The sequence below is a fragment of the Manis pentadactyla genome, chromosome 7, assembly GCF_030020395.1.
Source record: "Manis pentadactyla isolate mManPen7 chromosome 7, mManPen7.hap1, whole genome shotgun sequence".
NCBI lineage: Eukaryota > Metazoa > Chordata > Mammalia > Pholidota > Manidae > Manis > Manis pentadactyla.
In genome coordinates this window covers 17,591,163-17,614,300 of record NC_080025.1, presented here as the reverse complement: position 1 = coordinate 17,614,300, position 23,138 = coordinate 17,591,163, and the positions used below count along the sequence as shown (strand labels likewise).

The window sequence follows — 23,138 nt, the reverse complement described above, 5'->3', positions numbered from 1 at the left end:
CACATTTTTCTTTCCATTCCCTCAGCCATTACCCAAATTCTCTTGGTGGCCATGGAAATGCCTCATGATGACCTCAAGTAGAATAAGCTCCGTATTTTACTCCCTGCTTCCAAACAAGGAAATGGTAACTTCCACAGACTTCCAGGGATTCCACAGATCTGCTTTAGCCAGTCCGTGAAATCCTGAAAATGTATGCAAATATTTTCACATTTTTTTTTATATATAGAAGAGTTCCAAAGATACTTTCAGATTCTTGTATGGACCTATTACTTAAGAATCTGTGCCTCTGCCATATCTTGAAAGCACAGCAAACACACTCTCTCACTTCCATTTCCTAGCCAATGTGCCATTTCAAAATCCTGCACCTGTCACCATGTCCAGGATGTCTTCCCTGACCACATCACCTGTAACTGATTTTTCTCCTGATTTTGCTACACAATTTGAAACCAGGCTTCTTTCATATTTACCACATTCTGTTGGGATTCCATTCACTCAACAAGTAGTTATTAGGCACCTACTATGTGCCAGACACTATGCTATATTTACATAGGTGTGCTTTGTCTCTTGTTGCATTGCTAGGAGAGGGCAAAGCCCATCACTGCTCAGTATGTACCTTGGGACATAGTATAATTGCAGCTTCATTGAAAAGAAACAAAAAATGAGCAGTGGCGCTTCTGTGGGCTGCCATTCAGCTCAAGAACACATAAAACCAGGCTCTCCTTTCAAATGTGAAAAGGAACTGTTTACAGAAAAAGGAAATGTCAATTTGATTATCTCTGGCATGATGATAAAGATCCCCAAGCAAAGGTTCCCTCTCCTACGCCAACATACCGTGGCCCTAGAAAACGACTCCAGAATCACAAGCTGTATCTGCTGATCTTCACCTGGCCTTAGCAGAACCTTAAACACACCCGTGTCTATAGGAGACATATAGTCGAGTCCCCATAAAAAAACCAGTTGCCTGGAAATAATGACAAGGAGTCTCACCCCCACCGCTCACCCACTGAGTCAGGAACATCCACTTCTTTCATAACAGAGCAGCAGAGCAGTTACTACACATGTTAATTTTTCAATACTGGGCACGTGCATAGGTCTCTGATGATTAATGAGTCATTTAATAATAGGGGTAGAGATTATCATGCTAATGACCTGGCAGAAAGTAGTTAACCCTATTGTAACAGAAGCACGGAGGGATGGAGAACTGCGTCCAATTTTTGGCAGAAACTTGTAAGTTCCATCCCTCCTTGTGATCCTTGCTATTTGGATGGGGCTAGTTTTGCAACAGATGAAGCATACTGTTTCAGGGAAAAGATCTAAATGTAAGCATGGGCCCCGTGGACCTAACCTCTTTGATCTCCGGCTGTCCCACAAACCCAAGGAGGGCATTTCCGTTGAAGTAGGTGGTTGCTTCAAGGAGAGAAAAGGCGCGCTAAAGCGTCACGCGGTCACCACAGGTACCGTGCGGCTGCGCTCGGCGGCCAGGTGTGCTCGGCGCGGCGTCCTCTGCACGCAGGACGGGCCCCGCGCGGGAAGGCAGAGGAGAGCGCGGGAGGCGGCAGGAAGGTCACCCCCGTGCCAGGCCGGGTGGGAGCGTCCCCAGGGGTCCCGGCCGGGAGGCGACAGATCCCCCGGGCGCGCTCGGGCTGGGCGTCCCCAGGGGACCCGGCCGGGAGGCGACACTCCCCCGGCGGCACCGCTCCGCGCCCGCCGCCCCTCCGAGGCTGCCGGTCCTCCCGGCCTGCAGGCGCCGCGGGCCTTGGTCCCGGACTGCGGGAGCCTGAGCGCCGCCTCCCCAGAGGTGAGGGTGGGTTGGGGGGGGGCGGGGATGGCAATGGGCGGAGAACCGCGACCCCGGCGCGCGGGCGGTCACCCAGCTGCGGTCGCTGCCGCCCGAAGGCCCCCGGCCCCGGGAGGGCGCTTCCCGCGCGGGCACGCCCGGGGGAGCGCGGGCGCCGCCTGGGCCCGGGCCGCGGCGGCAGGAGGTGCTGGCGGAGGGGCCACCCTGGCTCTGCCCGCCGAGCGCGGCCCGGGAGGCCTCCGGGGACCTCGTTGCAACTTCTCCGCTGGAAGCCCCAACCTGCGCCTGGGCGCGCGCTCCCACTCGGGCACGCGCCTCCGCGCGCCCTCCGTCTATTTTTTTGCTAATGCTTTCATTCTCACACTCCAAAATAGGTCAAGGGGTGGAAGTTACACCTGGTACAGCCTTCGGCTCTGATGCAAAAGCAGCTTTTCCTCCCCTGCCCCGGGGGAGCCTTGCAACTCATTGGTTCGGTAGACCTTCCCGCCCCCATGCCGTGCAGAAAGCGCCGGTGACTGTGGCGCTGACAATGGTCTGCAGTGAGCAGCGGCGGGCAGCTGCGCTTCCAGCCTAGTTGTGCCGGCTCGGCGCTGCCCTGCCTCCGCGGACAGGGAGCAGGGGGCGAGGCAGATCCCCTCCCGCGCGCGGTCTGGCCGCCTGGGTGAGTGCGTGGTCTTCTCTGTCATTCCAGTCGCCGAGGGTGACCTATTTACCTAGAAAACTTAGACGTGATCAAATTCGGCGAGCCTGCCATTCAGTGGGGGATTTGCAGGATGTGCTTCCGACGTTAACTCCGGATAAATCAGAATTTAGAGCTTCAGGGGACAAGTTTAGGGTCTAAAAGGTGAAAATGAATTTGTATTTTCAGAGAGTCCACGTATATCTTTCCCTTTAGAAACTATCACTTGGGAATTGATTTTTAACGAGCAGGAGGCAGTGAAGTAAGCTTGAAGGCAGAAATGTCAGCACAATTTTTAATTTATCTAAAAGCTCTTATTAAAGTAGTCAAAGCTGATGACAAAAAAACAGTTTAAGAACGTACGTCAAAATGGGATGGATGGGAGGATTTGTATAATATTTGTTATATGTGTATCTTTTGATATCTGGATTCTTTGTGATAAATATTACAAGCATACAATGTTTTATGTAGAAAGAGGGTAAGGCTGTAAACATCTATGTGCAAAGCTTTACGTCAGTTGGTATGCATGAATTTGAAGGTCCATTGAACATTTTGTGCGGGCAAACAGCTGGAATGTATATAGTTTTGAGGTTAAGGTTATTAGCAATATTACAGGTAAAAACTGGCATTTAACCCACTGCTTCTGGAGCTAAAGGTGCTGTTACTCATATGACTCATTAGCATATCAAATCCTTGCCCTTACTGGCTAACGATTGGTTAATTGGTTTTGAAGTTCAGTGAAGGGAGAATTGTAGTATCTCTGTCTTTGATGTCTGGCAGAAAATGCAGGCTAACGTAGTCTCCAGTGTTTGTGAGTGATGCTTTGAGTAGCTCAGAGGGGAGGATCATTTGAGAAAGAAAGTGACATGATGGCCATTGATTGCACATAACTTCTTTTAAAGGAGATCTTGACAAGTTGGAAAATATCTCCTCACTAAGGCAACTGCTCTAGAAGTATCCTGCTTTATCAATGCATTTGGTCAAATTTCAGAAAGGAGCTCTCTATAGACTCTTAAGTCAAAAGAAATCCTATTTCTAGAAAGATTCAATTACTGTAATGATAGTCTTTGGAAATAATTTGGCCCTTTGTATGTGTGTCTTAATATAACTAAACCACCAAGGTAGTCAGAAGGTTTTTATAACGTTTTACTCACTGGAGGGATATGAAACTGAAAATGCTATGTCTGCATGGTTATTTCTGCCTTAAAATGGAAGGGCAGTGGGGCTTTCCCAATAAATACTAAAGCTCCATTTATGTGTATCTTATAAAGCCAAATCTTACTGGGGATTAAGAGGACTATACAGGAGGTATTAATGTATATAGTATTTCTGATAGGTGGATATGTGAATACTTGCATGCATTTCATTTGTAAAATAATTCATACGTGCCTTTAGAGAACTAGTGCCCCAAATTTGAAACCCGTGATGAAGGCTCTGCCACTGCTTGGAAGAAGGCACACAGGGCCACCAGGCAAGCTTGCAATATACAGGATCTTAACACGGAGAAAAAAATGCAACTGAAGCCTTGTGTTTACTGTATGATTGTATTTTAAATGGGAATTCAGTCAAGCTCTCATTGTAATTTAGTCCTTGTTATAATGCATTGTTGAGATTAGGCTGTCAGTGCTTGTCTGTGCAATCTGATGTTTTTGCTCACAGATAAATTAGGAAATGTTTTGAGAAGAGTAGCATGAACATATAAAGATACTGGGGATTTAAGGACAGACTGAAGGGACTAAATGACCAGGCTGATTCTGGCAGAGTTTGGTCCCTGGTAGGACTGACAGTGGTGCTACATGGCCAGTGGACTGTCCTTCAGCTTTTGTGTTGCACCTCTCTTGATATCTAAGAGAATAGACAGCATAGACTTCTAGCTAAGACGCTTCTGAAAGGAGTTGACATCATTCACTTTGGGTACTTACATCCCATCCAGAGAAACTTCTAACCACTCAAGAAAGGTATTTAGAGTTTGAACCCAGTCATCTTGGGGGAATCCCAGCTTGGAGCCACTTCCTGGCTGTGAATTGTGGGTAATGATACTTCTGAAGATGGGACTTCCAAATGTCAGCACATTGAGAGCAGTCTTAGAAGGAGAAATATGTTGACTTATGTATCATCTCCTGGGGGCTACAGAGAGTTTGCTGCAAAATTTACAGAATTGAATATTTGAGCAAATGGGTCATTCCCCCATCCCAGTATTCTTGGTATGCTCTACAGTACACACTAGTGTACACTAGACTCTTAGAAATCAGTATTGTTTGGAAGCCAGAGGCTCATACTGTCAAGTCTGCATCTCCTGCACCTTAGACAGACCTTTGGCTTAACTAGGTTGAAGAAGTTACCTGGGGTGGTTTTTTGAAGATAATGATGAAACATTAGGGGGAGGGAGACGATGACCAATTGAAAATCTATTTTAGACTTTAAACATTTAATTAACTAGTTTCTGTTAATGCTGATAGAAGAATGGCCCTCCTAAAAATGATAATCATTCCTAGTTTCCCCACAGACAAGTTATATATTTAGAAATGAAGACTTTGGATTTTGGGGATGAAGCAGCAATAACATTCATTCAGGTTTTCTATCACTCAGCATTGCCAAGGCACCTTTGCTTAAACCTTCACGATACGACAGCAAGACCAACAGACCTGATCCCTCATGGAATGCAGGTCTGCTGGGAATACGTAATAAATCTATAATTAGAACTGTGTTGCGCGCTATGCAGAACTGTCAAGGACAGAAACTGGAATGTGCCCAAGGAAGGAGGGAGGCCAGGAATGCTTGCTCAAGGGGGTGGGGAAGGAAGGTCCTTGGGTGGGGAACAGCACTGAACAGCGTCTTTGAACAGTGAACAGCACCTGCAAAGACTCACTCAGCATGGGCACGTGTGCTGAGGGGAGTGAGGTGGTGAGAATAGCAGGGGTGGTGGTGTGTCAGTGAGGCTGGAACAGTGAGCCTGGGCTGTGAGACATATCTTTTATTTTAAGGATTACAGTCTCAGTAGAACTCTCAATTTGTTTTGTTTTGGTTGAAGTATTTGGTTGAAATATATATTAATTAATATATTCAGGAGTACAACCTAGTGATTTGATAATTAATATAATATATTCAGGAGTACAACCTAGTGATTTGATAATTCTATGCTTTACCAGAACAATTGGTTTTGTGTAAAAGTCTTCCCTTAGGCTTTTTTTCAGACTATTGACTTATAAAAAGGATATTTACAATCTCTTTTTTTGTAGCTGATCAGAACCTAAACCAGTATTTACCATGATGATGACTTTTCAACTCTTTGCATTATGAATTATCTGACTTTAAAGCCAGCTGGGTTAATTACTTTTTTTGTAATCTAACAGATTTTTGTTTAAAATATGTATTTTGTGTATTTCCAGTTATACACATGTAGATATATAAATGAATATATTAAAATATGTAAAATATAAATATACAAAATATGTATATTTATGCAGTTTGAATCTCTGTATCTCTGCAAGAGCTGTAGGAACTGACTGACTTGTATTTCTCCTGTGAGAAGGCTCCCCAAGTGTGTATCTGAGAACCCCTGAGCCCAGCTCTGCAGGGCACCTTTCTCCTTGGTGGGTTGCTGCGTCCAGGCAAGGTCACGTGAGGAATCTGACATTCTTCCCACACGCATGGTTGTTTTTGCTTTGGAATTCCCTATTTTCCTCTCCCTTTACTTTTCTGTCATTTTTACTTTGATGTTTTTCCTCTCTCTCCCCAGGGGTCCTCATGACTATTTCTCAGACTTTATAATTATGATTTGGCCTCAACCTAACGAGTGTAGCCCTGACTTGGGTAGTTCTGGCTGGTAGAGCTGTGCAGTCTTCTGTCCTTACTGCATAACTGTCTATGTCAGACAAGCACACCCTTCCCCCTCTGGAAGTTCTCCTCAGGCACCTTACCTGCTGTCTTGTGCACTGAATGCTCTCGTCTCTCCTCTCCCTTTATGTCAGGCTGCAGATACAGAAACTAGCCTAGCTACCTTAGCAGAAAGGGGGTTGATACAGGAAAAGGTGCTCACAGGAATGTTGGAAGCAAAGGTTACAGCGTGAAGGAGCAGCCTGACGCTGCGTCATAAGCCTGTGTCAGCACGTATAGCTCACATCATCACAAGAAGAAGGGTGAATACAACACCGGGCCGAGCTCAAAGGACACTCCCAGCAGCACAGCCGAACAGGCCGCAGGGTTGCTGCATGATTGCCACATTCTGGAGGCTGTGTTCCATGACCAGGAAAGCTGCTGCAGAGTGCCATGCCACCCGAGACGCTGGTGACCAAACACGGCTGCCAACAACAAACACAGCCAGCAAACATCTTCCTTAGACACCTCCACCTCGCTTCTCATCCAGCTCATTCACGGGCAGAACCTGGTCTGTGCCCGGAACCTTAGCTGCAAGGGACTCTTGGAAATGCACTTTATAGCTTTCCATATGCAGAGAAGGAGAAACGAACGCTTGGAGGACACGGGAATGAATGCTGCGTGACCTCATGCCCCATCACGTCTAACCCTTTCCTAAAACATATTTTATCACAGACCTAACCAGAATAATTTCATTCAAAACAGGTAGGTGAGATAGTGTATCATCTACCATTACAAAAAGATATGGTTGCTAACCAATTTCCATTTCAAACAGATGGATATTACAGTCATTATAGTTGAAATTGCTGGAAAAAGCATCAAGCAGATAAATAACTAAAAATTACCACATGCGTACTTCTGCATGTGTTTCTATTTGAATGTGAAATAATATCCTTTTGTTTCAGTTTAGTAATCAATGTAGAATATCAGGAAAATGATTTTTAGTAAGGTCCCCCCTGACCACCAAAGCCCAGGCAGCCTACTTGTTTAATGAATAGAAATACAAAGGAAGAACTAGGGTCCAATCAGAGAAATAATAGCTCCTGGGAGGCTAGTTCTTTCATTAGATGAATTATCTATGTTTCTACTATTTCTTTGCACTTTACTTTTTTGCTTTTTTTGAGGATTACAGGGCTGGAAATGACCTATTAATTGAGATGAAAAGTACAGTAGCCCCCCTTACTCGAAATTCTGCATACCATGGTTTCAGTTACCTGTGGTCACCTGCAGTCAGGAAGCAGATGATCCACCTTCTATCATCAGAAGGTCAGTAGTAGTCTATCCCTACATCACAGTGCCTACTTCGTTCATTTCACTTCAGCTCACTGCAGAGGGATTTTATCATCTCACATCATCACAAAGAAGGGTGAGTATAGTAAAATAAGGTATTTGGAGAGAGAGAGACCACATTCCCTAACTTCTGTTATAGCATATTGTTATAATTGTTCTATTTGATGATTAGTTATTGTTGTAAATCTCTTGCTGTGCCTAATCTATAAATTAAACTTTATAGTAGGTATGAATGTCTAGGAACAAACCAAGTATATAAGGATTTGGTACCATCTGTGGTTTCAGGCATTCACTGGGCATCCTGGAATGTGTCCCCCATGGATAAGTGGAGACAACTGTATGCCTGAATTCACTCTAATCACTTATTTCACAGCTTGGTGCTTGTCAGATTCCTTTTTTGAAAACAATTAAAGTAAATATGATTGGATCGCAACAACTGCTAATAAACTATCATTTTATTTGCACTCAGAAATTACATTAGCACCTCAAGGAATTAGTCCTGATTATTGAGTGAAATCATTTTATATTTGCTTCTGGTAGTTGGAACTAGAAAATGAGAGAAGAGTAGCTGCTATAAATGGTGTTACTTAGTGAATGTAGCAGTCTATTACCTATATTTTTCGAAATTACTTTTTATGTCTCAAAAGGTAGGACTCCATTCAAATACCTCTCTGGTAGGTGATGGAAGTATGTAGGTGCAGGATTACAAATGTTGCCTGGGGCAAACCACAGTGTAATGTGAATATGCAGAGTCCAGTAGTAACACAAAGACTTTAGCCACTCTACCCAAGCCAACCAAAATAGATGTAACAAAATAAACACAACGCTCTTGCTCTGTGGATGCAGCTTCATGACCCATCTACTGTCTTCTGTCCCACGTCCTAAACCCTAAACCCTAGTTACAGTGTATTTGATTCTCAGGAGGGAACTATTTGAATCTAACATTTTATTACTTGATTAGTTGCAAGGGAAAGTAAGTAGTATTAATCTCTATGTTATTAGTAACACATTAATGAACCCTAATTCCAGCTTCTCCCTGCCTCCCAACAATTTTTCCATTTCATTCATATGTGAGTAAACATTCAAGAGAAAAACCTGGATTCTTCTCCATCTGGGATATAAGGGTGATGAGGTCTTATGTTCAGCTATATGGAGATCAGTTGAAGACTAAGTGGCAGGACCCAATTCCTTTTATGGATTGAAAATCAAAATGATCTTTTGATTTCCAAGTGTACTGTGTAGTAGACGGACATCGAAATATGTAATCTGAAATCGTTAGATCATTGATGAGCTGGGGTAGTGAGGTAGAGAGAGCATGGTGGGTATTTGTATTTTTTTTTAAAGCAAAATTTGAGGAGAACCAAGCAAGAGTAGTATTTTACCGTCACTGAATGATTTGTTTATTCACTGACTTAACAACTGGGTATTAAGAATCTTTTAATTTAGTGCTGGATTAGTCCTATGTGCTAAAGATATATGGCTCTTCTGCCTTTGAGAGCTTGATGCTCTGAGAGAGATAGCAATAAAGGGTTCTGAGAAAGAACAGTGGCTCTGTCAAAGAGAAAGTGGTGTATTTTTCTCATGGTGCAATGAAAGATGGAGTTAACTGAAACATAAATGTATTTCTGCCTTCAAAAACTATCTGCTAATATTTTTAACAACAAAACAAAAAAGATAGCCAAGAGAGGCAAAAAATAGCAACTGTCTAGTACCATGCCTTTTATCTCCTCCCTTTAACTCACAGAAATTGAAGTGGGCTTATCAAAAATAAGAGGGTGTTAGTGTTAAATATGAGTTTGTAAGAAAAGAGAACTGCTTTTGGTACTTAGGCCAATGTTCAGAAAGTAATCAGCAATCTTCAAAAAAATATTAAGGATGGCGGCAAGGAACGGGAAACCTCAGTCCTAGCAGGGACTTCAGTCCTGCAACCATAGGAAGTCGAATTTGGTTCCAAAAAAATGGACTTGGAAGCAGATTATCTCCCAGAACGTCTAAATGACAGCTCAGCCTGGCTGGTGTCTTGATTTCAGCCTCATCACATCCTGAGTGGAAAACTCAGCCATATTGTGCCAAATGTCTGACCTACAAAATGGTGAGCTAATAAGTGGGTGTTGTTTTCAGTTAAAAAAAAAAAAAAAGCACATAGCTCCAGGTCAAAGAAATTAATAAGTGAGAGCAGTTCCAGCACCCGAATCCCAGCTGAAGCATCTCATCAGTTACACCACATCTCAAATGCAGAAATTCCACCCCAGTTCTTTGCAGGTGAGGAAGATGAGCTCAGTCAGACTTTGGGGCAAGACTGCTCCCTTGCCCGGTATGTTTCCACAGTGGTTAGACTTGGGCCAGAGCACGAGGCTCCGCTGATAGCTCTGCACCCACGGGCCTGGAGCTACATATGGCTGTTCATCTTCAGGTCCCTCCAACCTCCTGCGATTAATTTTTCCTACTTCAGACACTGACTGGATTCTCCAGGCCGGCTTTCCTCTGAGCAAGCTCGTAAGGCATCCAGTTGGCAGGAATGCAAACCCCGCCCTTCTTGTTTTGCTGTCGAAGAATGTGTGGTTCCTACAGAACTCTGGCAGAGTGGGCTGGACCGCACACCACTCCCTTACAGAAGCTACACAGACACCACATACACCCAGACGTGTGCAGTGTATGTAGAAACCTGCAAGCAGAATGCTTAGACAGATAGATACTTTGAAATATTTTTTTTTTGGCCAACGTAATATATGATCTTGTGTCTGATAGTATGTCTATTCTGCTGGTGAATTTTGGGCCTTTGGAAATGTACTGGCAATATGTCCATACAGAAGCTTTATATTCTCATCAAGATGATATATTGTGGCATGAAATTGATGGTTTTATGTATAGCAGACTAACTTAACACCACGGCTGTCTCTGCTGTCTGCAGGGTATGCCCTGTCACTCAACTGTCAGGTTACAAACTTTTAACCACATAGTTTGGTGTTTTGAATGATTTCCAGTGCTCTGTATGTTATGATTCATACATTAAAACAGGAAGTCAAAGCTGGAGGAAAATCTGTATTATATTTTGACATGGACATTTTTATTACAGGTGAATAGTAATCACTAAAGCATTTACACAGGTTGTTGAATATTTTGTGCAACAGCTACTTTAGATAAAGCTGTTACTGTGTAACTCCTGTTTCCTGGATCTGTTTAGTTAAACTAGATACAGTGTGGCATGGTGGACCTCTGGGCTTGTAGAATCAGTGTACATGGATTCTAGTCCTTAGTCCTTAAGAAGTTGATCATATGCTTTCTTCTTCTTTACTAGTTGGCTCTCAAGTATTTATAAATGACCCCAATGATGTTAGTTTTCACCTGCTATGACAAAGAGCTCATCCTTCCTGTCCTTCCTCACAGCTGATATTTCACTTGCACCACCTAAGCATGATGCTATTCCCTGTGGCCCCTTATGTCCCGCCACCACCTCCTTTCATGCCTTCCTCAGCATCCGGAATCCTTCTTGCTTGCTGGATGACCAGTGGCTTTAGAAAGAGTGCAGTATGGCCCACAAGCTGATGGCCAGTCCCGGAGGTGCCAGCACGATGACCCTCCTGTGGTGGAATACAACCGTAGTTTTTTCCCAGGCTGATGTTTTATAAAACCTAGCAATAGGAGATTGTGGCAGGAAAGCTCGAGAGAGTTGTGAGATAGAGGGGCGTCATATAGCAGGCTGGCTGCAGTGTACTGAAAGGAGAATGGACGACTGGGAAGCAAGCAAGGTTTATGGACCCCTCTTAACAAGGAAGGGAGTCAAAAGCTTGGGGTGGAGGCAGGGACTGAGAATGGCCTGTTTGTGTGTGGCTTCCAATTCTGTCTAAGGAAAGGGGGCTCTGTACCTCTGCTGGTGGAGGACAGGAGGCCACTGGGAGAGACACTAAGTGCAGGCAGAGAGGACAGGCTCATGCCCCAGGAGAGAGGGGGTCCCCAGAGGAGGGGGGCTAGCCTCTGGAAGGAGCCTGGTAATTCTGACACAAGAGGGATTTGCAAGCTTTGGGGGTAGAAAGCAGGAGATGGAGGAAATTTATATTTTCTTAGTGAAATAGGAGCAGAGTTAGCCTGATCAATGCACTATTTTGTTAATAGCTCAGGCTTTCTGGGGAAATTGAGTTAAGTTCCCAATGTACATAATGAAAGGTTAAGCTTTGGTTTTATATCTGTTTGCCCATTTTTGACTCCAGTTTTCTCATCTGCGACCTGTGCAACTTCCCATTTTCTAACAATTTAGGAAGCCATAAAACAAAGATCTGATGATTAGACTATTGGCCTAACCAAAAAGCTATTTTAAAAGTCATTATAGTCATAGTTATTATTTTTGTCATTTAAAAAGTATTTTTCAAAAATATTGTAGCTCATTTTTAAAAAATATTTCATGTTTCAACATCATTGGGATTGGGGTGCATCTTATAGGATGGCATATCAGTGACTTTCTTGGTAAAATAATTGTGCATATTACAGAAAAGATGGTTTCTGAGCATGGCTATCATAAGAAAATACCACAGACTGTGTGGCTTAAACGATAGAAATTTATTTTCTCATGGTCCTGGAGGCTGGCAGTCCTAGAGCAAGGTGCCAGCTAATCTGGTTTTGGGTGAGGGCTCTCTTCTGGGCTGGCAGATGGCCGCCACCTTGCTGTGCCCTCACATGACCCTTCTTCTGCGTGCATGTGGAGAGAGAGCTTTCTGCTTCCTCTTCTTATAAGGACGTTAATCCTACCAGATCAGGACCTCACCTTTATGACTTCATTTAATTCTAACTACCTCCTTATAGGCTACATCTCCAAATGCAGCCACATGGGGGGTAAGAGTTTCAATATATTAATTTGTGGGGGGGATGTGCAACCATTCAGTCCATGAAGATGGCATCGCAGATTCTGTGAAGTATTGTATGTAATACTTAATTGTATGACCATCCCCAAGAGATATCTGCAACTTGCTACAGGAGCTTCAGGTTCAAGCCTTTTTCTTATTTATTCTTAAATTTTTAATTGAGAACCAGAACTCTAGTCTATTTAATTTAGTTTTTTTCTTAAGTAGATTACGATGGAAACCTGTGAAGGTTAATAAATGGTGTTTTCAGTTTTAAATTAGAAATAATAGACTCTGCATCCTTAGAGGCTCATCTCTGAAGAAACAAACAGTTAATAACAGGGAGTATGAAAACAGAAAAAATTAAACTTTCCAAAACAGTCTGGTTTATTCTGGGCACAGACTTAATAACTCCTGCTGCTAGGAGAAGTACAATTTACTGCCACAGCAAAGCTTAAATGTCAAACATATTCTCAGGAAATACAATGCAAGCTGCCTGCAAATTAGACCATTCTTTCCAGGGGAGTATTTCCTACTTCTGTGCAGCTTTCCTAATCGTGGCACTTACCTAGAATTGAAAGCCTCTGTGCGTGATGTGAATATTCAAACCCTACCACTGCATTGGTTTCTGTAGGTAGGAAGCAGGTGTGGGTTTGCTGCAGACAATGGAGGAAACTATTAGATCTGAGTTATTAGGGGCTTGGCATCTATGAAACAGAACCAGCCCTGCAAGGAGCTGGTGTCAGGGAGCTCTGGTTAAAAAGCAAGAGGCTGACAATGAGAAGGTCAGTACCCAAGACTCAGCAGGAGGTCACATCTGCAGCAAGCTTTCTCCAGCATACTGATGGCAAGTCAGAAACAAGAAGGCTTAGAAGAGGTCGGTACAGCTGTCAAGCAAGCTGGCTTATCCAATGCTGACCTCTCTGATGATCCAAAAGTCTTTTTCTTCGTATAGGTAGGATTCCAACCGGTTTAGTTGTTTGATTTCTTTTATGCGCAAAGCCGACTACGAGCAGCAAGAAGAGATTTCTGGAGATAAATGGAGAGTGACTGCTGACAGCAGGGTAGGGCAGAGAAGTGGTTAAGAAATACTCAATGTAGTGCTGCGTAGTGTCGATGTAGACGCCGTCACGGCCTGGAGAGCATGGCTGCTTGATCATACTTTGTCATGATTAGCCCTTATGTCATCAATAAAAAAGTGTGCTATTTATAGACTATATAGAAGACATAAAAAAGTATGTGGTATTTCCACAGAACTAGAACAAATAGTCTTGAAATCTGTATGGAACCACAAATGACCCCAAATAGCCAAAGCAATCTTGAGAAAGATGAACAAAGCTGGAGGTAGCACAATTGCAGATTTCAAACTGTAATATATACTACAAAGCTACAGTAATCAAAGCAGTATGGTACTGGTCCAAATAGATACAGAATAATGGAGTAGAATTGAGAGGCCAGAAATAAACCCATACTTATATGATCTATTAAAGCTACAACACAGGAGGCAAGAATCTGCAGTGGGGAAAGGACAGTCTCTTCAATAAATGGTATCAGGAAAACTGGACACAGCATGCAAAAGACTGAACTGGACTGTACCTTACACCATATGCAAAAATAAACTTAAAATGAATTAAAGACCTAGAGTAAGACCTGAAACTAAAAGAAAACAGACAGTAAGCTCTTGGATGTCAGTCTCAGCAATATTTTTCTGGATCTGTCTTTTCAGGCAAGAGAAACAAAAGCAAAAATAAACAAGTGGGACTATATCAAACTAAAAAGCTTTTTCACAGTAAAGGAAACCAGCAACATAATGAAAAGGCAACTTACTGAATGGGAGAAGATATTTGCAAATGATATATCTGATGAGGGGCTAATATTCCAAGATATATAAATAACTCATACATCTCAACACCAGGAAACCCCAAATCATCTGATTAAAAAATGGACAGAGGACCTGAGTAGACATTTTCCCAAAGAAGGCAGATGGCCAAAAGATGTGTGGCAAGATGCTGGACCTCACTTATCCTCAGGGAAATGCAAATCAAAACCACAGTGAGATACTATCTCATATCAGTCAGAATGGCAAATAACAAAGCAATAAATAACAAGTGTTGGTGAGGATATGGAGAAAAGGGAACCCCTGTACACTGCTGGGGAGGGTGTAAACTGGTATAGCTGCAATGGAAAGCAGTATGGAAACCACACCAATTATGTTAACAGAGAGAAGTTAATATGAGGACTTGGTTAAACAGGTATCAGAGGGTTGAAAGTGCAGAGCAGACAAATAAGGTAGGACAGCATAAGCAGCTGCAACTGCCATCTTTGGGGGAACAGAGAGAAGAGACTGGGCTTACGGGACCCAGGAAGCTTGCAGCAAGGCCCCCTGAGCTGGGACCTAGACCTCAGGATCTCAGACAGGGCTCATGGGGTCGGGACCAAGACCTCGAGAAAGAGGAGCTGCCAGCTACTGCTGATATCTCGATCTCTCAGACCAGGGGCCCCAAGCCGTTGGGACACAGACCCCTTGGCAGGGTATTGCTTGGCTTGTGTAGGTATCTGGTAGGGCGTGCAGAGGCCTGGTTCTGGGGGAGTGGGGAACACCTGGGGGCTAGCCAGAAACAACTGCAGGGTGAAGGGCTGCTGCTGGGTAACAATGGCAGGAACAGGAAGCCCTTCTCCCTCCTCTGCCCTTCCAGGCTGCCTTCGGTGTGCCCTGTCCTCAGAGCCTCTTGAGAGAAGAAATGTTATTTGCAGAGTTCCCAACCTGACAACACACAGCAACATGGAGAAGGGGGTGGAGGGACCACACTTAACACCAGGCAATGCCACGGACATTAGCTGGCAACCACTTGCATGTTCTGAAACTCCTCGCTAGAGCACCCCGGCAGGACGTGCAGAAGAAGTGGCTGAAATCTGTTTTTTTTTTTTAAACCTTATTAAAAAATATATAACATGAAATTTACCATTTTAACCACTTTTTAAGTGTACAGTTAGAGTGCATTCAGGACATTAATATTGCTGTGCAACCAATTTCCAGAATTCTCTTCATCTTCCTAAGCTGAAACTCCATATCCGCTGATCAGCAACTCTGCCTTTCCCCTCCCCCAGCCCCCGGCAGCCGCCATTCCACTCTGTCTCTATGAATCTAGCTGCTGTGGGAACCTCATATAGGTGGATTGTGTAATATTTGTCCTTTTGTGTCTTTGCTCCTTTCACTTAGCATGTTTTCAAAGTTCATCCAATTGTAGTATGCATCAGAATTTCATTCCTTTTTAAGCCTGGATAATATGAAATCTGCAATTGTGACCCTTAGGCTAACACCCACGTAGAAGGGCTTGCATACTGGGGAGAGGATTTACTTACACAGAATTTTTGGCATGCTGTGGATTTTTAACTCCACCCTAGTGTCTTACATGTACAAGAGGCTTAATTAATATTTGTTGAATGAATGAATGTGTATTTTTAATTTAATACAGATTTTTTCCCCCAAATGGACTTTGCTTGAGTCATATTTTGATGTGTGTCCCCCCATTCCCAGGAAAATACACACACATGGCTAACCTCAAAATTTCAGAAAGTTTGAGTTACAAACCTTTGCCCTAGAAGATGGCTTCCCATTTATTCAAAGAGAAAAGGAGATGAAATGCATTTTTTTATAACTAAATACTCCAGAGATCCATGGCTGATGTATAAAAGATTCTTCTGAATTAAGCTTTTTAAAAGATAGGTACTATTGTCTTTTGTCTTTGCCCAGTGACTTCATGGAGAAGAGAATATGATTCGTAGATTTTGGACACAGGTAAATGTGGACCAGAATTTAATAAACTCAAGGAAAGTCAATTACATGTCGGGGTGTTTTGGGGGTATGATTTGGACACAGAGGAGAAAGCTTTGCCACCCCAGAGCCCACCAGTTCGCCTTCCGCACCACCTAAAGTTCTTCTCATTAGCTACCTTACTGACACATCTTCAGTGGCATATCTGAGTGTGCTCAGTCCTTTAGGCACTGGTGCCTGTGGGAAGGTGCACAGCTAGACATGCTGGCTGTTGACAGCGGCCGCCTAGGCCAGGGCATGGATACAGGGGTGAGCCCAGGGGGACAGTGTTCAGCTTCTGGACTAGCATGGCAGCTCAGTAAACAAATGCTTTCTCCTTTATGATTTAGGCAGGCTCTAAAACTGCATGAGGGAAGATGAGATCCTTTGACTGATAGCTCTTTCAAGACCCATCTTACATGTTCTTCCTGAACAGCCAACCTGCATGGCTCTCAGGGCTGCATATAATTGGGAGAGGAGTGGGGCCAAATGTATGTGCATATTTGGAAGACCAGAGAGCAGCTTTGCAAAGCACACCCAGGTCCACGATTCTTACAGAGGGAACATGATCAGGGTGGGGTGGGGCGCAGGCATCCCACCCACCATCCTGAGAATCACTGTGTGTAATAAGAGGTACAGTTTGTGGCAGGGAGGTGTGTGCACAAAGGCTGTGAAGACTAGGGGAGATGGATGAGAACTGTCATCTAGACAGAGGCCCCCCCTTGACTCACTGACAGGTAAGAAATCAGGCTCACAGATATTACAGGATTGGCTTTCCCTACCACACTAGGCATCTCTCTTGACCACATAACCCCAAGACCTCTACATTACAATGTGCAGTATGGCGTATCAGGTACCCCCCGCCCCATTTTTTTAAACTAAGTGTCTTAATGGGTTTCATGATAGACCTCTATTTTGAGAAAAGAAAAAGCCAAATCTGAACAATGAACAATAAGTAGGAGTGCTTGTCAAAGTGACATGGAAGTCGCTGTTAATATGAACACATATCGAGCTGTTAAATTATACTGGAATGACTGCATACAACTTAGTAATATTCTTAAATAGTTACATTTAATTAAGCTACTGGATCCAGAGTTGACTCTCAATGCTTATAATTTTTCCAGGAACAAGATGAAATCATTAATTTGGGGTGAAACTACCGTATGTTTTCCAGAAAGCATAGAAATTAATTCAGAAACCACTTTTATAGTTCTGACACACTCCACATATTAACAGCTCTTTCTTCTCCCTTCTCTTCTGGGTGATTTATGCATAGGTCAAGAGGTCAACTTGGGCTGTAACTGCTTCAGTGTTTTTATGATGTAAAATGTCATTCAGTGTTTGTGTTTTGCCTAATAGGGCCTGTATTCCCTTCAGAGACTCAACGTAAAGTGGCTCATCCTGTGAAGGACTCCGCTGGTTGAGTTCACTCCTACTATTCTTCAATTACATTACACACTGAGAAAGTCATGAGAAAGATCTGTCGCTCTCTGAGGGTGGAAACTGCCATGATTCACAAAGACAAGAAGTAGTTTTCCTGTAATCACAAGATGACTCAGGTCAGTAGCTTTTAGCCATCATCTCAGTTCTAACAGTATGAGTGTTTCAGACACAGTGCATATTCAGTAAACCTAATTATTCCCAATGCCTATAATTTTAAATTTGTGACAGTGTGAAATAAAGCAAGTTGGAATTGATTTTTTGCCCTAGGTAGAAAGAAGAATTTGAAAATAGTTGTATAGGTAAGTTAGAATTAGGACTTTTTTAGAGGGCAAAATGCTTTCTAGGACTTAAAAAGCATGGTTAAGGATAATTCTCACCACACTAAAGTTTCCAGTATAATTTGTACTTGAAAATAATATGTAGATAGTCATAAATGATAAATATGTACTTTAAGTTTGAAGTGTCACATATTAAAAGGTAAAAAAAATGTATTTTATAATTAAGTATAAGTCAGGTCTTTGAACTGTTGTGACTGACTTGTATTTTCGCTCTAGAATTACAGCTTGAGTTTGTCTTTGAAATTTAAAGCAGTGTTTTGTGCTTTCTTTTTTAATACTGTGTCTTCTGTGGTATTTATATGAGGACTTATATAGAACAATTTATGACTTATGTTTATTTTTAGTTATAAGAATGTGACTATTTCCTGCCGAGGGTATATCTCTAAAACAGGCCTCTGCTGGGGAAGGAAATCATGACTTACAAATCACAACTGTAAACGCTTAGTCTTAGGCGTGCTTTCCTCTGAGTGCCTCTTGACCCCCAGCAAGGTATTTATGATTTATGACCAAAGATTTGGGGACCAGTCTGGAGTAAAATATGGTTGTCTTGCAGAATGGGCTGAGGAAAGAGCTTATTGATTCTACAGTCAATCACTGAGTCACTGCTCTGTATTCAGCACTGTCCTAAGCACTATGATGTACAGAGAGACAGAAGGGTCAAACTTCCATTCCTGCCCTCCAGGAATTCCTCATCTAGTTGGGAATGTACAAAGAGTTGAGAGTTCAAGATGGTATCAAGAAAAATGCCCTGAGAGTGATAGAGGTAAATGATATGCAGTGTACAGAAATACTGAGAGAGATACTTTAATCTAGAGCTGTCTTTGAGGTCTTTATGGAGGAGGAGGGAGCTGTGCTCCAGTGTGAAAGATCAGGTGAGATTTCGGAAGCAGAAGGTGAGAGTTGCACATCCCAGATGAGAGAGGCCAGGCTTCTGGCTTCAGTGAGGACCTGAACGAGGAGCTATATACAGGGTCCGCTCAGGGAAAGGTGGATAGCGTTCTTTGGGTGATGCTGAGAGTGGTAGTTACAGGATATAACACTGGAAAGACAGGCCGGGACCAGGTCATGGGGTTCTGAATGCCAGATTGAGGGGTGCAAGCTTTATCCCATAGAGAGTAGAGGCCCCCCAAAAGGTTTTCAACAGAGAGTGGGTGTTATCGAACAGACATTATAGGAAAATCACCCAACATTGGCATGAAGTAGAGGTTTTAAACTGCTTTTCTTGAGTTCATGGAAGGAAGATAAGCTACAGCCGGCAGGCCGGGAGCGGCACACAGGCCAGGCGGTCTCTGCAGTCCCCTTTTACAATGGAGCGCTCAGCATCTCCAGCGAGAGAATCCGCGGAGAAGCGGTGCTGACACGCCCAGCGTTCTGGGTATATTAGAGGAGGGAGATTTGGGGAGTGTGAGGAAGGCCGGGGGAACAGAGACCAACCAGCAAGTTGTAGTCACAGCTCAGATATGCGGCTGTGGCGGTACAGGGTAGATGGGGAGGCGGCGAAGAAATAGCGCTGTTTCGGCAGCTCTGATCGCCGAGGCTAGTGGCCGCTCCAGTATGCCACTGCCATGCCCGCATGCTCCATTCAGGCCTGTGAAACTAAGTCATGGTGCGGCAAACCTCAGGGCAAACTCTTCCTCATACAAGGAGGAGGGGTTTGCCGGCAGTGTACTGATAAGGAGGTGATAGGAGAGAAGAAAGCTGTAAATCCAAAGGTTTGCGGGGAAGGAAAGAAGGAGAAATCTGAGGATCTTTCCTCCAGGGTTGTGCCACTCCTGTTTGGCTCAAGTACCTCTTCTCAGTTTCCCAGGACAGGGAGAAAGATTGTCCCAGGTCACCTGCGCTGACGTGCCTTGATTTATATGCGTTAGCTGTGTTAGAGTCTCCAAGTTTGCTACTGCCCTGGAAAGGCGGGTTGGCGAGACTTTAAGAAACACAGTGGCTTGCCCAGCTTTGGGTAATTCTTGACTCGCTTGCCACTTCTACGTGCAATATATAATTGAGTTTTAAGGTGAAGATCCCTATTTCTCATGCATTCATTTTGAGATGCATTTTTCACACAAGCAGGGCTCACTGACAATTTCCTTTTTAATAATTTCCCATTACAGTGGAAATGAATGTAATATATTAAACTCCAACATAATACAGGTCTAGACTTGTACAGAAAGTTTTTAGCCTTATTTGGTATTATTTTGAATTTTAAACAGAGGTTCAAGGAAATTTCAGTTGCAGTTAGAAGTTGTCAAAGTCTAATTTCCATTAATGATTGACTAATGTGTACATACAAATCATATGAACAATATTAGAGTGCATAAATCTAGTCTGGAGTCCCAATTAGAAGATATAAATTAATAGCAAGCATTAAATTTTATATTTTTAGCTCTTCCTTTCTTCTCTCCATTTTTTATCTCTAACAATTCCCTTTTAAATCTTTGTCTCCTTTTTTCCCTCCCCATCTCTAGCTTCTTTTGCATTAACTTACATGAAGCCTGTGTTAATCACTCAATATATATTTGTTCCCTTTTGCTTCTCTTTTCTCTTCCCCAAGTGCCTCTGTCCTTTACCTTGTCATTCTATTATTGCTCCTTTTTAAAAACTATATTGGCACATATATTTGGCTCCTTTTTTCATTTTTGTGTTTGGAATCCTGTTCCTTTTGTTAGGTATGTGTGTTTCGAGAGCTTAACTGTCCAAATATCAGCTTGGCTTCAAATTGCTGTTACCTTGGTTCTAAGGCTTATAAATATTGTGAATCATTCAGAAAGATTTTATTCTGTGATAAGCAGGTTTTTCCAATGAGTGCACACACAGAGAACCCCATGAAAACTGGCTAAACATTCCAGCTGATTAACGAAGGAGTAATGAGTCAGGAAAGTTCAGTTTGTCCAAATACTTCTAACAAATGTAGTAGCTGAGAATTATCTTAATGAGTAACAATAACAATAAAAACAGCCAGGTCATTAGAGAAGGAAGGTAAGGTCAGAATAGGAATCACACACTGTTACACACCAAGGATCACGCAGCACCCTTCCTGGATTCTTTATGTGATTTCTGTTCCCATCCATTCGTTGAGATATCCATGATGCTCACATGTCATTATAGTTGTGCTACTTGGAGGCTGCTGCTGACATATTCATCCTTGATTTCACTTTGAATATCTAATAAGCACACAAATCTAAAGCTGGTAAAATGAGTTTCTTTTCTCTTGGCAGACTGGTGAGGCATGGACTTGCTGTCCTGATATATAACATCTTTACTGAGAGCAAATGGACTCTATTTGTCTCTGATTACTGGACCATGTGTTCATGTGGCATTTGACATTATCTTATTAAAATTATTAAGAAATGCTGAGTTAAATTTCTTCTGAGCTAAAACTCCCTTAACAGTTTCTGTGTACACTACTCCATATTCTAATTCAATGGGGATACTGCCTTGAAGTAGTAACTCAACTCAGCTTTGAACCTAGTGACCTCCAGTGCCTGGGTGTCCACTAGAAGGCACTGATTGAATGATATCTGTTCTTTATGGGAAGAGCACAATATTCTGCCTTTAAGCCAAAAATGGGGACGAAACAGCTCATCATAAGAAATATCGGCTATCTAGATAATGAAAAAGAAAAGCCATCAGTCATGTTCTATTAGAAGATAACGTGTTACTATGTGAGTTTGCCTTATTTTTTTCTTCATAAATACTAACATTTTTCTCTGTATGGTAGGTAAAACAATACTGGGAGATACAAAAATATAAAAAGATATGAAAAGGGTATTCTGCTCAGCTTTGATTTTCTTTTTTGTTTCTCTTGATGCAATTTTTTTTACATGTTCCCTGACTTATATTTATTTAATTTTAAAAATTAAGATATCAATGATATACAATCTTATGAAGGTTTCACATGAGCAATTCGCCCATATTATCAAGTCTCTTCCCACCCCATTGCAGTCACTGTCCATCAGCTTAGTAAGATGCTATAGAGTCACTACTTGTCTTCTCTGGCTGTACTGCTTTCCCCATGACCCCTCTACATTATGTGTGCTAATCATAATGCCACTTAATCCCCTTCTCCCTCTCTCCCCACCTGACCTCCCCCACTTCTCCCCTGTGGTAACCTCTAGTCACTTCTTGGAGCCTGTGAGTCTGCTGCTGTTTTGTTCCTTCAGTTTTGCTTCATTGTTATACTCCACAAATGAGGGAAATCATCTGGTACTTGTCTTTTTCCGCCTAGCTTATTTCACTGAGCATAATACCCTCTAGCTCCATCCATGTTCTTGCAAACGAAGGGTTTGTTTTCTTCTTATGGCTGAATAATATTCCATTGTGTATATATACCATATCTTCTTTATCCATTCATCTACTGATGGACACTTAGGTTGCTTCCATATCTAGGCTATTGTAAATGGTGCTGCATTAAACATAGGGGTGTATATATCTTTTGAATCAGGGATCTTGTTTTCTTCGGGTAAATTCCTAGGAGTGGAATTCCCAGGTCAAATGGTATTTCTATTTTTAGTTTTTTGAGGAACCTCCATACTGCTTTCCACAATGGCTGAACTAATTTACATTCCCACCAACAGTGTAGGAGGGTTCCCCTTTCTCTGCATCCTTGCCAGCATTTGTTGTTGTTTGTCTTTTGGATGGTGGTGATCCTAACTGGTGTGAGGTGATACCTCATTGTGGTTTTAATTTGCATTTCCTTGATGACTAGTGATGTGGAGCTTCTTTTCATGTGCCTGTTGGCCATCTGAACTTCTTCTTTAGAGAAGCGTCTGTTCATAACCTTTGCCCATTTTTTAATCGGGTTATTTGCTTTTTAGGTGTTGAGGCATGTGAGTTCTTTATGTATTTTGGATGTTAATCCCTTATAGGATAAGTCATTTATAAATATATTCTCCCATACTGTAGGATGCCTTTTTGTTTTGTTGATGATGTCCTTTGCCGTACAAAAACTTTTTAGTTTGATGTAGTCCCATGAGTTCATTTTGCTTTTGTTTCCCTCGCCCAAGGAGGTGTGTTCAGGAAGAAGTTGCTCATGTTTATATTCAAGAGATTTTTGCCTATGTTTTCTTCTATG

The 23,138-nt window shown here is 42.6% G+C and overlaps 1 protein-coding gene across 2 annotated transcripts in view; it reads left to right on the top strand.

Annotated features, from left to right (window-relative positions):
- Positions 1 to 1,358: 1,358 nt before the first annotated feature.
- Positions 1,359 to 23,138, top strand: part of TRMT9B (tRNA methyltransferase 9B (putative)) — a 45,487-nt gene continuing 23,707 nt past the window's right edge. The window contains exons 1-2 of one of the 2 annotated variants that reach the window (XM_036894379.2): positions 1,359 to 1,798; positions 17,652 to 17,851. The gene's annotated coding sequence lies outside the window, so the exon portion shown is untranslated. The remainder of the gene's footprint in view (positions 1,799 to 17,651; positions 17,852 to 23,138) is intronic. The other variant, XM_036894381.2, reaches the window with a different exon arrangement.